Here is a 17,765-nt window from a genome sequence, read left to right as displayed (position 1 = left end):
CGATCACGTGAATGTGTATCGAGCTGATAGTGCCTGATAAAAGTGCTAGGCCTGCTCCAAATAGCGGCAGAGCATATCTCATCAATGGGTAGTGCCATTGCAAAAGCTTTTGACGTGGTTACTGCCCTGACCGAGTGAGCCTTCAACCCCTCAGGGGGAGGCTTGCCCTTAGCCTGATAAGCAGCACAAATGACCGAAACAAGCCAGCGAGACAGGGTCTGTTTGTTGCCGGCACCCCAGCCTTCCCGCCACCGTAACAGCAGAACAGATGGGTACCCGTACGGATCCCTTGTGTTTGAGTGATATAGACCTTGAGAGTCTTTCGGACATCCAACGGGTGAGTGCTCGTTGGAGAGGTCCCCGATGTGGAAGGCTGGGTAAGAGTAGGAAGTTCGATAGGAGCTGTCACATGGAAAGCATGATCGACCTTCGGGCAGTAAGTATCCGGGAGGCGAATACTGACACGATCTGGATGGAACACAGTCAGCGCCGGGTCTACCGACATAGCATGTAAGTCGCCGACCCTATGCCCAGATGTTACCGCCACCAGAAATACAGCCTTCCATGTTAACAACTGAATGGAAATAGCTGATAGACGTGAGAACGTAGGACCGGACAGCCAATCTAGCACAATTGACAAATCCCAAGGTGGGCTGGTTCGCCTGACAGCAGGTCAAACCCGATCCACGCCAGCTAAAAAGCGCTGCATGAGAGGGTGCTGCCCCAGAAGGGCACCATCGACAAGGGTGTGAAAAGAGAAAATAGCGGTGGAGTAGCCACAAATGGTCGAAGCCGCCAAGCCTTCTTCCAAACGAGCTTGCAAAAACTCCAATACTCGGACTAAATCCCCAGAAAAGGGATCTGCAATCCACTTATCTGAACACCAGCGCGCATAGTGGGACCACCTATCCTCATACTGAATGTTTGTTGAATCCCGCCTCGAAGCCAGAATTGTGTCTGCAACTGCTGCAGGAATTCCGCGTGCTTCGAGGCTAGACCTGACAGAGGCAAAGCCACCCACTGGAATCCTTGGATTGGGGTATGGCGCGCCGTTTTGAGTGAGAATGTCCGGTTGCAAATGGAAATAAAACAGGAGGCTGAGCCAGAAACCTGAGAATTACCGGAAACCAGCTCTGTGACAGCCATAGCGGTGCCAGTAGCACAAGTACCCGAGCTGGCTGGGTGGACAGCTGGGAGAGGACCCGGGGGAATGAGTGGTAGCGGCGGGAACGCCCAGAGCACTGTGCCCGTCCAATCCAGCAGGAAGGCGACGGAAGCCAACGCCCTCTGGTCCGGTATTCGAGAGCAGAATACGGGTATCTGATTCGTCCCGCCGGACGCAAACATATCCACCTGGAACGATCCGTACAACTGGGAGATAACTCTGAATATCTGCCGGTCGAGCATCCACTCTTGCGGGGCCAGGAGCGCTAGGGACACTGTGCCGCCTTGCTTCAGGATGTACGTCATGGCCGTACGGTTGTCCAACTGAAGATGAACCACCTGGCCCTGAACATGCCCCAGGAAGTGCTCGAAAACCAACCGCACAGCTCTCAGTTCCAAGACGTTGATGTAAAGGCAGGCTTCGGCTTCGGACCAGAGTCCAGACACCGACAGACTGCCCAGAACACACACACCCCAGCCCGTGAGAGATGCATCGGTTTGAACTGTAAGAGCTGGCGTCGGGATTTCCAAAGGGATCCCCTCGGAAAGATTCCCGACATTGGTCCACCACTGAAAGTGAGGAGACAACCACCTGGGGACTGTGAGACACTTCTCCAGATCCTCCGAGTGAGCCCACAGACTCGCCAAAGCATGCTCAGCCGCGCCCGCCACACTACAGAGATAGTCGCCGCCATATGGCCCAGTAGACGGATCCAAGTCCGCGCTGGTGCCTGGGGCTGGGAGAAGAACGAAGGCACCATCTCCCATACTCTGGGGACCCGGTCGGGCGACAAGGAGACAAGATCCTTGTGAGTTTGGAACCGTGCCCCGAGAAAAAACCAAGTCCTGGGAGGGTACCAGGTCGGATTTCTTGAGGTTTATGATCCACCCCAGTCGAATGTCTATCACCCTGTGAGTAGAATCTAGGTTTCCTGGCTGAGTTAGAGCGCTGAGCAACCAGTCGTCGAGGTTAGGGTAACAACGCCTTGCAACCTTGCGAGGGTAGCTGGCACTAACATGAGCTTGGTGAACACCCTGGGGTTAGTGGATATGCCGAAGAGGAGCACCGTGAATTGGTAACCCATCCTGTCGTAAGAGAACCGGAGGTACTGCTTGAACGATGGATGAATTGGCACATGTAGATACTTATCCTTTAGATCGATCGACGTCAGCCAATCGCCGGGCTGAACAGAGGAGATCACCGAGCGAAGTGTCTCCATCTTGAAGGACAGAACCTCTAGCATGCGATTCAACCCCTTGAGGTTGAGAATGGGATGGAACCCGCCGTCCTTCTTCGGAACGAGGAAGTATTTGGAATAAAATCCCGCCTGGTCCTCGCCCGGTGGTATGCGCTCTATTGCGGACTTAACCAGCAAAGCCTGAACTTCGTCCCGGAGTGCAACGTATGCCGGTGAATTCTGGCGGGACTCGCTTCCACAGTGGTAAATGGCCGACACTGACCATGGAAAGCACCCAAGTGTTGCTGGTAGCCTTCTCCCACTCCGGCGGGAATAGAGAGAGGCGGACCCACACTGGGACGTGTGGTAAGAGAGCGTGAGTGGTCCCTTGCAGATGAACTGAAAGGGACAGACCCACGGTGACAGCCAGTTGGGTTAACAGGAGGTTGGGGCAGACCTCCCGTGCCTGCGAAAAGGCCGGGAGCCAGACGAAGAGGACAGCTCCTTGCCCTTACCTTTGGCGGGACGGCTCCTCCTCCTACCCTTGCTCAGCAGCCTTAGCCAGCCGGCAGACTCGGGTGTAGGCTGCACCCCGGAGGAGGAAACCATGACGGGTGCGCGGGGGCGAGAAGCCCGTGGATGCTCCAACAAGGCCTTAGAGTCCTTGAAGGAGGTAGCTGCAGCAGCAGCCTCCCGAATGACTCAGGAAACAGGAAACAACGGCGCTCCCAGACGGAACGGAAGGGCTAGCAAGGTCTGCTGTGTTGCTGCTGAGTGACGAGACATCGACAGCCACAGCTTGCGCATCCCCATGACTGCGCACATCACCGTAGTTGCCACAGACCGCAAGGAGTCGCGCGCTAGGTGGGCCTGCACTTCGGACAACTAGCGAAGCATAACAACATGCGGGGACACGTCCCCAGTGCTCCCTTCAGCCTCCAGAGCCGACCTTTGGATAGAGGAGAGGTAGGCCTCATGGATCATAACCCGCACCTGCTGCATGGCATTCCGATAGACTTCCTCATAAGTCCGGTAAGCCTGCTGCAGGGGGGCGCCCGCAAGGGCAAACATAGGCACTAAACGCCCTTGCTTGGCAGCCGGGGCTGCACCAGAGGAAGCCAAGCCTCCCCCCAGGGCGACCGAAGTAAACACGCACTCGTCAACCACCGGTACAAAGAACAGTGAATTGTCCCCTAGCTGGTACCTCTTCACGAGTTCGAGGCGTGTCCCAACCAGGAAGGGATCCATCACGTCCTGCACCAGGGAAGGCGAGATGCGGAGCAGTGTCTGCGAGGGTTGCCCTGGGGCAAACGCCTCGTCCGGCAGGCGGAACTCAGATGAGTCCGAGTGACTGGTGGGTACCGCGGCTTGGGGAATGAACTCGGCAATACGCTGCCGCACCTACCGGAGAGCCATCGAGAAATGGAAAGTGCCCTCTGGCTCCTCGACCTCCCCAACGTCCATAGACTCCGAGGGAAGGGAAGAGCCGAAGGAAGTCCCCACTCCTGCAACCAACACCACACTCAAACCCCGGTCCCGAGAGACGGGAGGAAGACCGGGCAGAACCGGCTCTTCCGCTCTCATGGGGCGGGCGGCGCCAGGGAACGGAACCCCAGGAATCCTCAACGGACCCTGCGCCAACTGGGAGCGAACCCTCCCCCTCCGGGATAGCCGAGGCGTTTGGACCCGAAGCCAGAGGCAACGGATCGACAGACGCCTCCAGTCTAACGGATCGAGCCAGGCTCGGCGAACCCACCCCCGGACTCTCCGTTCCCTGCTCAGAGTGGGCAAGGAACTCCTGACGGAGACCTCCAACCAACTCATGAACAAGGGACTTCACCGAGTCCATATGCTGCTGGAAAATTTGTGTAATTAAAGACATATCAAAACCACTGTGTGACTGAGGAGGCGCCATATGCGATTTAGGCGACTTAGATTTCTTAGCCGGCTTAGATTTTTTAGCTTTAGACGGGGGGACCTCCTGGGTCAGTTCCCCTCCCGCCTCTCGCAGCTCTTTGTAGAAGAGAAAATTCATGGCCCTCCGTTTCTTGGCCCGGGGGAGAAGGCCATGCAAAGTTCACAAATATCAGGGTTGTGGCTGACTTTCTCCAGACAGCACAAGCACTTGTCGTGCTTATCGGCTCTGGGGATGTTCAGATGATAGAACACCAAGTAAACGCCTGAAAGCAAACACGCAAGCATGTAGCTAACAGCGGCGCCAGCAGCATAAATATACACGTACAAAACATGGAAAATTACGTGAAAGCGACCACGGGAAGAAATACTTGGTTAATAACGCAATATGACAACCACGTGGCACGATAAACTTCCCGTCATGGAAAAGCAACACATGCGTAAACCACCGGAAAGCTAGCGTAAAGTTTAATACAAAGTCACATTAATGAGAAATAACAGACTGCAAAGGTCGTATAAAACTGTTCTGTCAAGAACAAATAAAGACCATACATACAGTTGAAGTCTCAGACATTATTCTTTATACAAGTGGTATCCAGCAAGACAACTCGAAACACGTCTGAACGGTTGAGTGACAGCAGAATGAATGATGATACGGGCCTAGGTGCTTACCTGGTTGGCTGCGCATGCGTAACAGGGAGGTAACTCCACGTGGTGGGGGCCGTATAATAAATTTAAAAGATTTTATTTATTGTACAAATTTTTATTAAAACATTGATACAACTGTCACAGGACATTTTCAGCCTCAGAATAAGCGTATATGTACCCCAAAGACGATCTCTCTGAAAAAGGATGTACTATTATTGTCAGTCAGAGAACTGTTCATGCCAAATAATGTACTATTATAGTCAGTCAGAGAACTGTTCATGCCAAATAATGTACTGGTATTGTCAGGTAGAGAACTGTTCATGCCAAATAATGTACTGGTATTGTCAGGTAGAGAGCTGTTCATGCCAAATAATGTACTGGTATTGTCAGGTAGAGAACTGTTCATGCTAAATAATGCACTAGTATTGTCAGATACAGAACTGTTCATGCCAAATAATGTACTGGTATTGTCAGATAGAGAACTGTTCATGCCAATAATGTACTGTTAGTGTCAGATAGAGAATTGTTCTCGCCAAATAATGTACTACTATAGTCAGATAGAGAACTGTTCATGCCAAATAATGTACTGGTATTGTCAGATAGAGAACTGTTCATACCAAATAATGTACTGGTATAGTCAGCCAAAATAATTTGGCATGAACAGTTCTCTATATGACAATACCAGTACATTATTTGGCATGAACAGCTCTCTATCTGACACTAACAGTACATTATTTGGCATGAACTGTTCTCTATCTGACAATACCAGTACATTATTTGGCATGAACAATTCTCTATCTGACACTAACAATACATTATTTGGCATGAACAGTTCTCTATCTGACTATACTAGTACATTATTTGGCATGAACAGTTCTCTATCTGACAATACCAGTACATTATTTGGCATGAACAGTTCTGTAACAATACAAGTACATTATTTGGCATGAACAGTTCTCTATCTGACACTTATAGTACATTATTTGGCATGAACAGTTCTCTATCTGACAATACCAGTACATTATTTGGCATGAACAGTTCTCTATCTGACTATACTAGTACATTATTTGGCATGAACAGTTCTCTATCTGATCAATACTAGTACATTATTTGGCATGAACAGTTCTCTATCTGACAATACTAGTACATTATTTAGCATGAACAGTTCTCTATCTGACAATACCAGTACATTATTTGGCATGAACAGTTCTCTATCTGACAATACCAGTACATTATTTGGCATGAACAGTTCTCTATCTGACAATACTAGTACATTATTTGGCATGAACAGTTCTCTATAATACTAGTCTATTTCTACATCTGATACATTATTTGGCTGGGAACAGTACATTATTTGGCATGATGAACAGTTCTCTATCTGACAATACTAGTGCATTATTTGGCATGAACAGTTCTCTATCTGACAATCTGACAATACAGTACATTATTTGGCATGAACAGTTGACAATCTATTTCTGACAATACCAGTACATTATTTGGCATGAACAGTTCTCTATCTGACAATACCAGTACATTATTTGGCATGAACAGTTCTCTATCTGACAATACCAGTACATTATTTGGCATGAACAGTTCTCTATGTGACTATACTAGTACATTATTTGGCATGAACAGTTCTCTATCTGACACTAACCAGTACATTATTTGGCATGAACAGTTCTCTATCTGACACTAACAGTACATTATTTGGCATGAACAGTTCTCTATCTGACTATACTAGTACATTATTTGGCATGAACAGTTCTCTATCTGACAATACCAGTACATTATTTGTCGGGAACAGTTCTCTATCTGACTATACTAGTACATTATTTGGCATGAACAGTTCTCTATCTGACAATACCAGTACATTATTTGGCATGAACAGTTCTCTATCTGACAATACCAGTACATTATTTGGCATGAACAGTTCTGCATCTGACTATACTAGTACATTATTTGGCATGAACAGTTCTCTATCTGACACTACCAGTACATTATTTGGCATCTGAACAGTGTATCTGAACATTATTTGGCATGAACATCTGACAATACCAGTACATTATTTGGCATGAACAGTTCTCTATCTGACAATACCAGTACATTATTTGGCATGAACAGTTCTCTATCTGACAATACCAGTACATTATTTGGCATGAACAGTTCTCTGACTATCTGACATTTGGCAGGAACATACCTGACAATACAGTACATTATTTGGCATGAACAGTTCTCTATCTGACAATACCAGTACATTATTTGGCATGAACAGTCTCTATCTGACAATACCAGTACATTATTTGGCATGAACAGTTTCTATCTGACTATATGAGTACATTATTTGGCAGGAACTATCTGACAATACTAGTACATTAGTACATTATTTGGCATGAACAGTTCTCTATCTGACAATACCAGTACATTATTTGGCATGAACAGTTCTCTATCTGACAATACCTAGTACATTATTTTGAACAGTTCTCTATCTGGCATGAACAGTTCTCTATCTGACTATACTAGTACATTATTTGGCATGAACAGTTCTCTATCTGACAATACCAGTACATTATTTGGCATGAACAGTTCTCTATCTGACAATACCAGTACATTATTTGGCATGAACAGTTCTCTATCTGACAATACCAGTACATTATTACCAGCATTATTTGGAACAGTTCTCTATCTGACAATACCAGTACATTATTTGGCATGAACAGTTCTCTATCTGACAATACCAGTACATTATTTGGCATGAACAGTTCTCTATCTGACAATACCTGACAATACATTATTTGGCATGAACAGTTCTCTATCTGACAATAAGTACATTATTTGGCATGAACAGTATCTCTATCTGAACAGTTCTCGATATCTGACTATACTAGTACATTATTTTTGAACAGTTCTCTATCTGAACAGTACATTATTTGGCATCAGTTCTCTATCTGACACTAACAGTACATTATTTGGCATGAACAGTTCTCTATCTGACAAGATTTGGCAGGAACAGTACATTATTTGGCATGAACAGTTCTCTATCTGACAAGATCAGTACATTATTTGGCATGAACAGTTCTCTATCTGACAAGATCAGTACATTATTTGGCATGAACAGTTCTCTATCTGACACTAACAGTACATTATTTGGCATGAACAGTTCTCTATCTGACACTAAGAGTACATTAATTGGCATGAACTGTTCTCTATCTGACTATACTAGTACATTATTTGGCATGAACAGTTCTCTATCTGACTATACTAGTACATTTTTTGGCGGGAACAGTTTTCTATCTGACACTAACAGTACATTATTTGGCATGAACAGTTCTCTATCTGACACTAACAGTACATTATTTGGCATGAACAGTTCTCTATCTGACACTAACAGTACATTAATTGGCATGAACAGTTCTCTATCTGACAAGACCAGTACATTATTTGGCATGAACAGTTCTCTATCTGACACTAACAGTACATTATTTGGCATGAACAGTTCTCTATCTGACGCTAACAGTAGATTATTTGGCGGGAACAGTTTTCTGACTGACTATACCAAATAATGTACTGGTATTGTCAGATAGAGAACTGTTCATGCCAAATAATGTACTGTTAGTGTCAGATAGAGAACAGTTCATGCCAAATAATGTACTGGTATTGTCAGATAGAGAATGTACTGGTATAGTCAGTCAGAGAACTGACTCTATATCAGTGTACTAGTACATTATTTGGCGGTATTGTATGCTATTGTACATCGTATTTCTAATTACATCATCTAGACATCATCTGCATGAGGATGATGTCATGTATGAATGAGTTCGCCATCTTGAATAAAACGCAAATGTTGACACCAATGCTCTCGTTGTGTCTTAGTGTCCATGGTGTAAGGAACACCCCCACACTAAGTACATTACATTGGCGACGAGGATGGGATCTAAGGGATGTAAGGGATCTTCTAACGGGAGTTGGGTTTCAGGAACAATGGATTTTCTGTGGTAAGAGACATAAATGTTCTGAAGGAATGTACTGCTAAAGGTGCCAAAGGTGCCAACAGGCTCTCGTCAATTATAGATAGTGTATGTGTGGGCAGATAAGTTGTGCTGCATAATTCTAAAAAGATACGTAACAGGAGCTAACTGAAGATATTTATTGTGGACATTTGTTAAGAAACAGTGATTGTTAATAGCTCTCATGAAAAGGATACAGTTACCTAGCAACCGGAAAATCTCGCGTGACTTGGTGTTTATTTCTGAGTCATTCACAGGCTTGAAAACCCGACTTACAGATTATTACAATCCACATCGAAACAAGATTGGGGAGCGGTACACTTTCAGCAAAAGAAATTAAGGTAAAGATGAATCTGTCACTGATTATATACTTGGTTTGAAGCGTGCAGCCTTGCATTGTAACTTTGGAAGTACACTTGAGGAACATATAAGAGACAGACTTGTGGCAGGTTTACGATTAGAGAACATTCAAATGAAGTTGTTGACAGACAAAGGGTTGACCTGGGAGAAAGCTTGTGAATTATCAGTTGCTATGGAAAGAGCTGACAATGACACACAAACTTTCAAGCCACAACAAACACAACACATACAGGTAAACAAACTTCATCAAAGAAGAACAGAAAGGCAGGACCATTTCACTCAAAGAATCTGATTATAGATGTAATGGAAACCATAATGCTGATAGATGTTTTCATCAGAACAAGAAGTGTCATCAGTGTGGAAAAGAAGGACATTTAGCAAGAGCATGTAATCAACGAAACCATCAACATTCTCACAGCAACAGGCATAAGAGGGAAGGGGGTAGAAAGCATAAAGAAAAGGGAAGAGCGTATCAACTTGAAAGTTCTGATGATGACTCAGAAGATGATAATGAGGAACAACTTTGTATGGTTTACACCCTTGAGGAGACAAGTGGGTCAGAGTTCAAGTGGATGGAAAACCTCAAAAGTTTGTCATTGACACCAGTGCTAAAGTCTCTGTCATCAAGGAAACTCTATACAGGTAGAAGTTTGCACATCTACCCCAACAAGATTCCAAGATCAAATTGAAAGGCTATTCAGGAACTAGAATACCTATCCTTGGAAAAATAAAAGTCAAAGCCGTGTACGAGGGAAGAAGAGTGACGTTGCCACCAATTGTTGATCAAGGAAAGAAAATACCTCTACTGGGACGAATCCGGTTTAGGAGTTTGAAGATGCAGCTCACAGAGGACTGCGCAGTAGAGACACAAAAGACAGCAGAGATGCCAACCCTATTTTGGGCCTAAGTGTAATACCTTTTGACCTAAGACGTCAAAAAATGTAATTTTTTGATTAAAATTGACATTTTATACTTATCCTGACTCATGCTTAAATGCTTGTCTCCTTCTTCTTGCGAAAGATAGTGGAACACTTGAATCCCCTTTTGAAGCTCCCTTCAAAAAAGTGGACGTAAAATCACTCACCCAGTGTTATCTCCCTTTAGCTGTTTTGGTGGGAAACTGCGTCACATGACCCCACGTTTTCACTCTCTCCTGAATATGCGCCCGACACCTGGATCACAGGGAATCCAGAGTGCCATGAGGGGAGGTTGGGAGGGCTTACCTCATGAGTCAGGATAAGTATAAAATATCAATTTTAATAAAAAAATTACATATTTTTTCTTATCCTGACTCATGCTTAAATGCTTGTCTCCTTCTTCTTGCGAAAGATAGTGGAACACTTGAATCCCCTTTTGAAGCTCCCTTCAAAAAAGTGGACGTAAAATCACTCACCCAGTGTTATCTCCCTTTAGCTGTTTTGGTGGGAAACTGCGTCACATGACCCCACGTTTCCACTCTCTCCTGAATATGCGCCCGACACCTGGATCACAGGGAATCCAGAGTGCCATGAGGGGAGGTTGGGAGGGCTTACCTCATGAGTCAGGATAAGTATAAAATATCAATTTTAATAAAAAAATTACATATTTTTTCTTATCCTGACTCATGCTTAATTGCTTGTAGAATCCAACGGAACCGGTGGTGGGTCAAGCCACTCTGGATTCAATGCTGATTTACGTCCTGCATACCTCCCTGAGGGAACCTCTTATAGTACTATGCTGATCTTTCCTTCCAGCTTCCTCTGAAGAGTTTGGGGGGACCACAACTTGTCAGATTTCTATTATGGTAAGGGTCTTGGGTCCAAGTGATGGTTCCGGTGAAACACCTTATCTAACTGGCGTGCTGGTCTGCTTTGGGGAATTAACTCAGCAAAAGAGTCCGAAGTCACAAGAAGCTAATCACACTTTTATTTACAAGAAAAGAGTAACACGGGGTGGCCACAGAGAGTCGGTACAACCCTCTGGGCTGAGGGCTAGAGCTGACCTGTGTTGGGAGTCTAAACCCTACTGATGGACAAATGCAGTTAGAGACATTTTATCTACAATTAAAACAATAAAGAGATTACGATTGGTTCACTGATACAAAAATGGGTGTAACCTACATTAGCCTATCAAATACAGAATATACAAAATGGGGTGTGTCCTTCAATGACCAGACAGGGCAATTACTCTTAATCCTGTTAATCCTATTTTAACTGGCACTAATCTCGATGGCACTTTTACTGGATGCTTGGATGCTTACCCTGGGCTAGATCTTAACGAGCCTAATCTGATGTGTCAATTACAGGTGCTTGGATTACAATAGATGCATTTAATCGTCTGGTCATAACTCTGAATTACTGAAAGGATTGCTAACAGCTTGAGTCCTCAATACCTTAGGCTAGGATTTTATCTTGAATATCTGTGAAATTGTGTAGCCGTAATTTATGCCTTTTTTCAATAATATGTCTGTGAGATGAGTTTTACAACTTTTGACTGGAGTCTTTCTCTAAGCTATTACTAATATTCTATATTTATATTTTCCTAATATCTGAATCCTAATATATTGCTTGTAGTGGTAATTGTGAATAATGAATTTTGTATGAATTATTATTCCATGATAACTTCCCCGCTGTCTGAAAAAGTTTTGCCCCCAAACTTGGACAAAAGAATTCTTAGATGGTCAATGGTATAATATTTAAATGGTAATTAGATTGTCTCTTTGGTATTGGGGCACAAGTTCCTTCTGCTGTCATCTGGTCGTCTGGATGTGGAATCGGGCTTGTCATGGCTCTGTGTACTGGTTCTTTATGTTTCCAGGTGGCCTCGTGCTGGTTCCACATCCCGATTTTGGAGTTGACTTCTCCATTATCCCATGCAGACAGATGATTTACATGAAAAATTCAAAACAAAAGAGAGTTAGCTTGCTGCCAATAATATACATGTGACTTATTTTGGTTTGTGCGTAATACGTACATAAAGATACTTTTCCCTGCAAATAAATTGTCTATTAGTGCATTGTAAGAGGTGACTTTTATGTATTGAAGTCATGACCTGGAATAATGCATGGGCAGTTAATAATACAACATACATGGGGTGATAAACACATAAATGTTATGTATGAGAAAATATATACAGATGTGCTTGTGCTTTTAACAAGTGCATTAGTTCATTGAATCCATACATATACATATTGTGTTAAGAACCATTTGTTAGGTACCTTGTTAATTTGATTGATTTTGTTAGTCTTTTAAACATCTTAATTTGTTTAGGGATTTTTATTTTGTTTTATTTTATTTGATTTTAGGTTTACCTTGATTTATTAGTCTGAGTTTACTTCACTCAGTTTTGGTTCATTGTAATTCAGCTTACAGCATTTTGCGCATTATTGTTTGGTGCAGCTTATTTTTGCTTTCGTTTCGCGTTGCTTATGTTTATTCCGCTTAGGCGCGATTTATCTCGCATTTGTTTCGCGTTGGTAAAGTTTGTTCCGTACGGTGTATTTCGGTTTCGTTTCGCGTTGGGTAAGTTCACTTTGCTTTTGAGATTGGTTGATCAGAGCAATGCTCAAAAGTTGTTGTGATGCAAATAACTCAGATGATCAGGCTGATGTAATTTGCTCACAACTAGTGATATCAGGTAACACAAAGTGAAATGACAGGACAAATATACGTTCCCCAGAGCTAAGAGATCCATTTATTAACGAGGTGCTGTACCTTTTGCAGGAATATGACTATCTGGTGACCACAGGCATGTATCGGGAACCAATATTGGTATGGTAAGGTGGGTATGTAACCCTTGTGCACTGCACAGTATACAAAGGAGTCAACAGTTCCGATGCCTTCTTTGTGTGCAGGAGAGCGTTTGGATTCATAGATGGGTAATACACCAGGAGCATCATAATCCTCTGGGGTGTCAGTATCAAACCATTCATAGAGATCCAACCAGCTCTCATTGAGGTAATCCTGTATGAGGTGGAGAGGAACAGCTTCAAAATACGCTGTATTATATCTATGATCACTTTTGTCATAGCTATATGAGACTTTGACATAGCAGTCTCCTTGAACTATTTCAATGCCCACAACTCTCTTTATGTCTGGAATGATTTTTCGTAGGTTTTTAGGTTCTATTGGGTATGGTTCAATGTCCAATACTGGGTCTGTAATGATTGGTTGCTGTCTGAAACTTTTTGACAGTACATTGACTGATTTATCGTTTTGTGTTGATTCTCTTTGGTTGAAAAATTTGTGATTCTTCAGTGGCCGTTTTCGTTGTTTTCCTGACATATTTCTCTTGACATGAAATTCTCTCCGAATTGAGTCTGGAATGGTGCTGCCATATTCCCATGTGTTTCCTCTTTCTGGATCTGTCCATTTCACTCTGTAGTAGATTTTGTTGTTTGCTCTCTTGGAAGCAAGAATTGAGTGAATGTCATCAGGATTGAAAACCTTGGCGTCATTGCTTGGTTGTTGTGCTGGTTGTTGAACCTGACTTGATTCTGATTGTGGCCTTGATTTTGGCTGATGATGTTTGCTGTTTACTCCTCTTTTTCCCTTGTTTGTACTTCCTTTCTTCTTGGTGGGGTTACTTGGACCTGGGGGGCTCTGTTTCTGGTTTGGAACAGTTGTACTTGGTCCTGCTGAGCTTTCCTGAATGCCTTTCTTCTCTTGAGTTGGGTTCCTTGGATTTCCTGCCTTAGTTTTTGAATTGACTTCCTTACCTTAGGTGATTGATCCTGGGTTGAACTTGTTGACTCTGCATTGTTGCTGTCAAGTTGTGGATCGCTCATTGGTTCCTCATTGTCATCTATGACGCCTGAATCCATATTGTTGCTGTTGTTGAGGTATGGTTCTGGTGGATACTGTGGACGATCAGCTGGATCGAAATATGGCTTCAGACGGTTGGCATGGACCAATGGTTTGTGCACTTTGTCGTCAGAACTTCGGCGTAGTTTGTAGGTGAAATTTGGACCTAAATGAACAATGTAATAACTGCCATACCACTTTTTTGGTTAACTTGTTGCAGAGGCCTTTTTCTACCTTTTGACAATATAGCCAAACTCTTTGACCTGGGGAGAAATCTGGCTCTTTAGCCTTACGATTGTATTGCTCGGAATACACCTCCTTTGCTCGAGCAGTGTTTTCAGTTGCAATAGTCCTTGTAATTTCTAGCTCCTCAAGCAAATTTGAAAGATAGCTTTTGTTGTTGTGGCCTAAATTTTCCTTTGGAATTAATGAAACATCTTGTGGAGTTCTCATTTCTCGGCCGAATAGCATAACAAAAGGGGACTTTTGAGTTGATGAATTTGGAGCCATCCGATGACCATCATGATGCCTGGAAGAAACCGGGGCCAATCATTTTGAGTTTTGTTACAATAGGCTCTTAGTGATTGATTGATGTAAGAATTAAGCCTTTCTACACAGCTATTTGTTTGGGGATGGTATGGGCTGGTATGAGTGAATTTGATAGCCAAAAGTTCACAAATAGCCTTGATTAATTTTGACATGAAGTTCTGACCTCTGTCTGAAATTAAGGTCCTTGGAGCGCCATACCGACAAAATATTTCTCTCACGAGAACATCTGCTACCTCAGTGGCTTCTTGGGTTCTTAGGGGAAAGGCTTCACACAATCTAGATGCTGCATCGGTGATGACCAAAATGTGCTTGTACTTGTCTGGTGTTGTTGGCAAGAGACCAAGGATGTCTACATGTCACCTGGTGAAGACCTCTTCCACAGGTAATGGACGTAGGGGTGCCTTCTTGCTGTGGTAATGCCTCTTGGTCTGTTGACACACTTCACATGTCTGGACATACGCTGCAATTTCGTGTACATCTTTGGCCAGTAGTATTTTGGTCTCATGGTGTTGTGCATCCTTTCCTTTCCATGGTGACAACCGCCAAACTCAGAATCGTGGTAGGATCTCAGGACCTGGTTCCTGAGAGTTCTTGGAACTGCGAGCTGTTTAATGAATTTGTCCGCATGACCCTTCTGTCTCTGTGGAACAAATCTGTATAGGATTCCTTCATCTATTTCAAAGTTGCCTGCTTCAATAAGGATCTTTTGGCGGTCCTTTTCATTTTCTAGAAGGACATCATCTTCTTTGTAGTCAAAAATTTTGGTAAAATCTGGACAAATTCTTTGTAGATGACGTAAGTTGGGATGTGCATTAATATTTACCTCAACCATTGTGGCTTGTGTGACATCATCACTTGTAGCATGTAATGCTGCAACAATGTTTGCTGGTACTGTTTGGTAGTCCTCTTCATATTCAAAGGTGACAGACAAATGAGTTGTCTGTGATTCACTATCTAAGTGATTAATACTTGGTATGCAATCATCCTCAGTCTGAGTTGATTTGGTGACCTGTGAGGATAATTGTGGGCTTGCTGAAATGTTGGTATGGCTTCTTTGCCCAAGTGAAGTTACTGTAAAGACGGTTTTCTCAGCATCTTCTTCTGTTTGACTCTGACAGTTAATATTTTTCTCATATTCCCTGTGTGAGAGCGCATCAGCATTCCCGTTGGCTTTGCCGCTTCGATGAACAATATCAAACGTATAGGTAGAAAGTTCTAAAGACCATCGCCCTAACCTACCTGTGGCATCCTTGATGGATTTGAGTCATTTTAAGGCGATGTGGTCTGTGTAGACAGTGAATTTGGAATTTGCAAGGTATGGACGAAATGATCTAATGGCTTCAACTAAAGCTAAACCTTCTTTTTCTGTAATGCTCCAATTCTTCTCGCTGCCGTGAAGAGCTCTGCCTCCAAAAGCTATAGGATGTTCATTATTCTTCTCGTCTTTTTGACTTAAGACAAACCCAATGCTCATATCGCTGGCATCGGTTGAGAGAAAAAATTCTTTGTCAAAGTCTGGATAAGCCAGAACAGGTGTGTTACACATAGCATCTTTGAGTGTGTTGAAAGCCTGATCACACTCAAGTGACCACTGGAACTTTGGTTTCTTACCAGTTTCTGCCTCTGAATGCTTTTTTAACAATGCATTCAATGGCAGTGCTATTTTCGCATAATCTTTCACATACTTTCTGTAAAAGTTTGTGAGGCCTAAAAATGAGCGAACCTGTTTTTGTGATTTAGGTATTGGGAAGGTTTTAATTGCTTCGACCTTTTTGTCATCAACTTGAACACCTCCACATGATAAAACATGACCAAGAAATGAAACCTTGTCTGTTGCAAAATTGCATTTTGATGGCTTCAGTGTTAATTTTGCCTGTTTGAGATAGTAGAAGACTTGCTCTAAATGTTGGAGATGTTCTTCAAAGTTTTTGCTGTAGATTATCAAATCATCAATGTAAATCAACGCAACTTTGAAAAGCAATTTCCTTAGCACTTGAGTTGCTGAAAACAAAGTGGACAATTAGACAAACCCTGGGGCAAACGTTTGAATTGATAAAGGCCTTGATGGGTGACAAAAGCAGTTTTATGCTTTGAGTCTTCGTGTAATGGCATTTGGAAGAAGCCATTGGCAAGATCTAACGTGGAAAAAATTGTAGCTTGGCTATTGCCGATGTGATCAACAACATCGTCAAAAACAGGGAGTGGCCATGACATGGGTAATGTGACAGAATTTAATTTTCTGTAGTCACAAACAAATCTATATGATCCTCACGTTTCTTAACTTAGATGATGGGGGCTGAATACATTGAAGTGGACTCCTCAATTAAATCATATTTGAGAAAATCTTCAACAAGTTCTTCAGTGACTTTTTGGAGATGAGGAGACTGACGATAAGGCCTACACTTAACAGGGGGATGGTCGCCCGTGTCATTGATATGCCTATGCATGTCAGTTTTTCCTAAATCTGCAAGGCTTGTGGAAAACATGTCTCTGTTTTGTCCCAAAAACCTGAGTAGTCTTTGTTGTTGGTCTGGCGTCAGTTGTGTCTTGGTCAAATCAAATCCTAAATCTTGAGCAATTTTGACATAATCCCTAGTGTCATTGTCTGTTGTCTTAATGTCAGTGTTCACAGTGACCACTGAAGGTTGGTCACAGTCAATTTCAAAGATAGAGTGGCTGTCAATGTAACTAAATTTTCCTACAACTGTACCTTTGTCTAATACTTGTTCTTCTTGGGAAGGATTCATAAGCCTAAATGTAGCAGTTTTCTTAATGCGCTTTCGAGAGGGTCCTACCACCTGCTACTTCAGAATGAGCAGTGAGGGAGGCAATTGGTTCAATGAGGATGAGGGAATCATTGTCTGCCTCAGGCAGTCTTACCTTGAAATGAATTTCACTCTGAGGGGGAATATATATCTGATCTATTGTTTTTGCTAATCCACAAATTTCTTGATCTGGATGGGCAATGAAATTGATATATTGCCTATCTGAGGTGCTGTTGCCTATTATGAGGGAATGGCAGCTATAATCTATGACTGCATCGTTGTCATTGAGGAAGTTCTCACCTAGTAGGACTGACTTAGGTAATGAGGGCAGGACATAGAATTTTTGTGAAAATTCTTGATCTTCAATGACAAAATCTAACACAACTGAACCCAACACCTTGT

General features: G+C 43.2%; 1 protein-coding gene across 1 annotated transcript in view; it reads right to left on the bottom strand.

The window, feature by feature from the left end:
* Nucleotides 1-17,765, bottom strand: part of LOC124285932 (nicotinate phosphoribosyltransferase-like) — a 66,779-nt gene that overhangs the window by 22,894 nt on the left and 26,120 nt on the right. The window lies entirely within an intron of this gene.

The sequence above is a fragment of the Haliotis rubra genome, unplaced genomic scaffold (assembly GCF_003918875.1).
Source record: "Haliotis rubra isolate DU_JTF1 unplaced genomic scaffold, ASM391887v1 Scf370, whole genome shotgun sequence".
In the NCBI taxonomy this organism is placed as follows: domain Eukaryota; kingdom Metazoa; phylum Mollusca; class Gastropoda; order Lepetellida; family Haliotidae; genus Haliotis; species Haliotis rubra.
The sequence above is the reverse complement of the archived record's forward strand: the minus strand, read 5'-3'. Positions and strand labels throughout refer to the sequence as shown.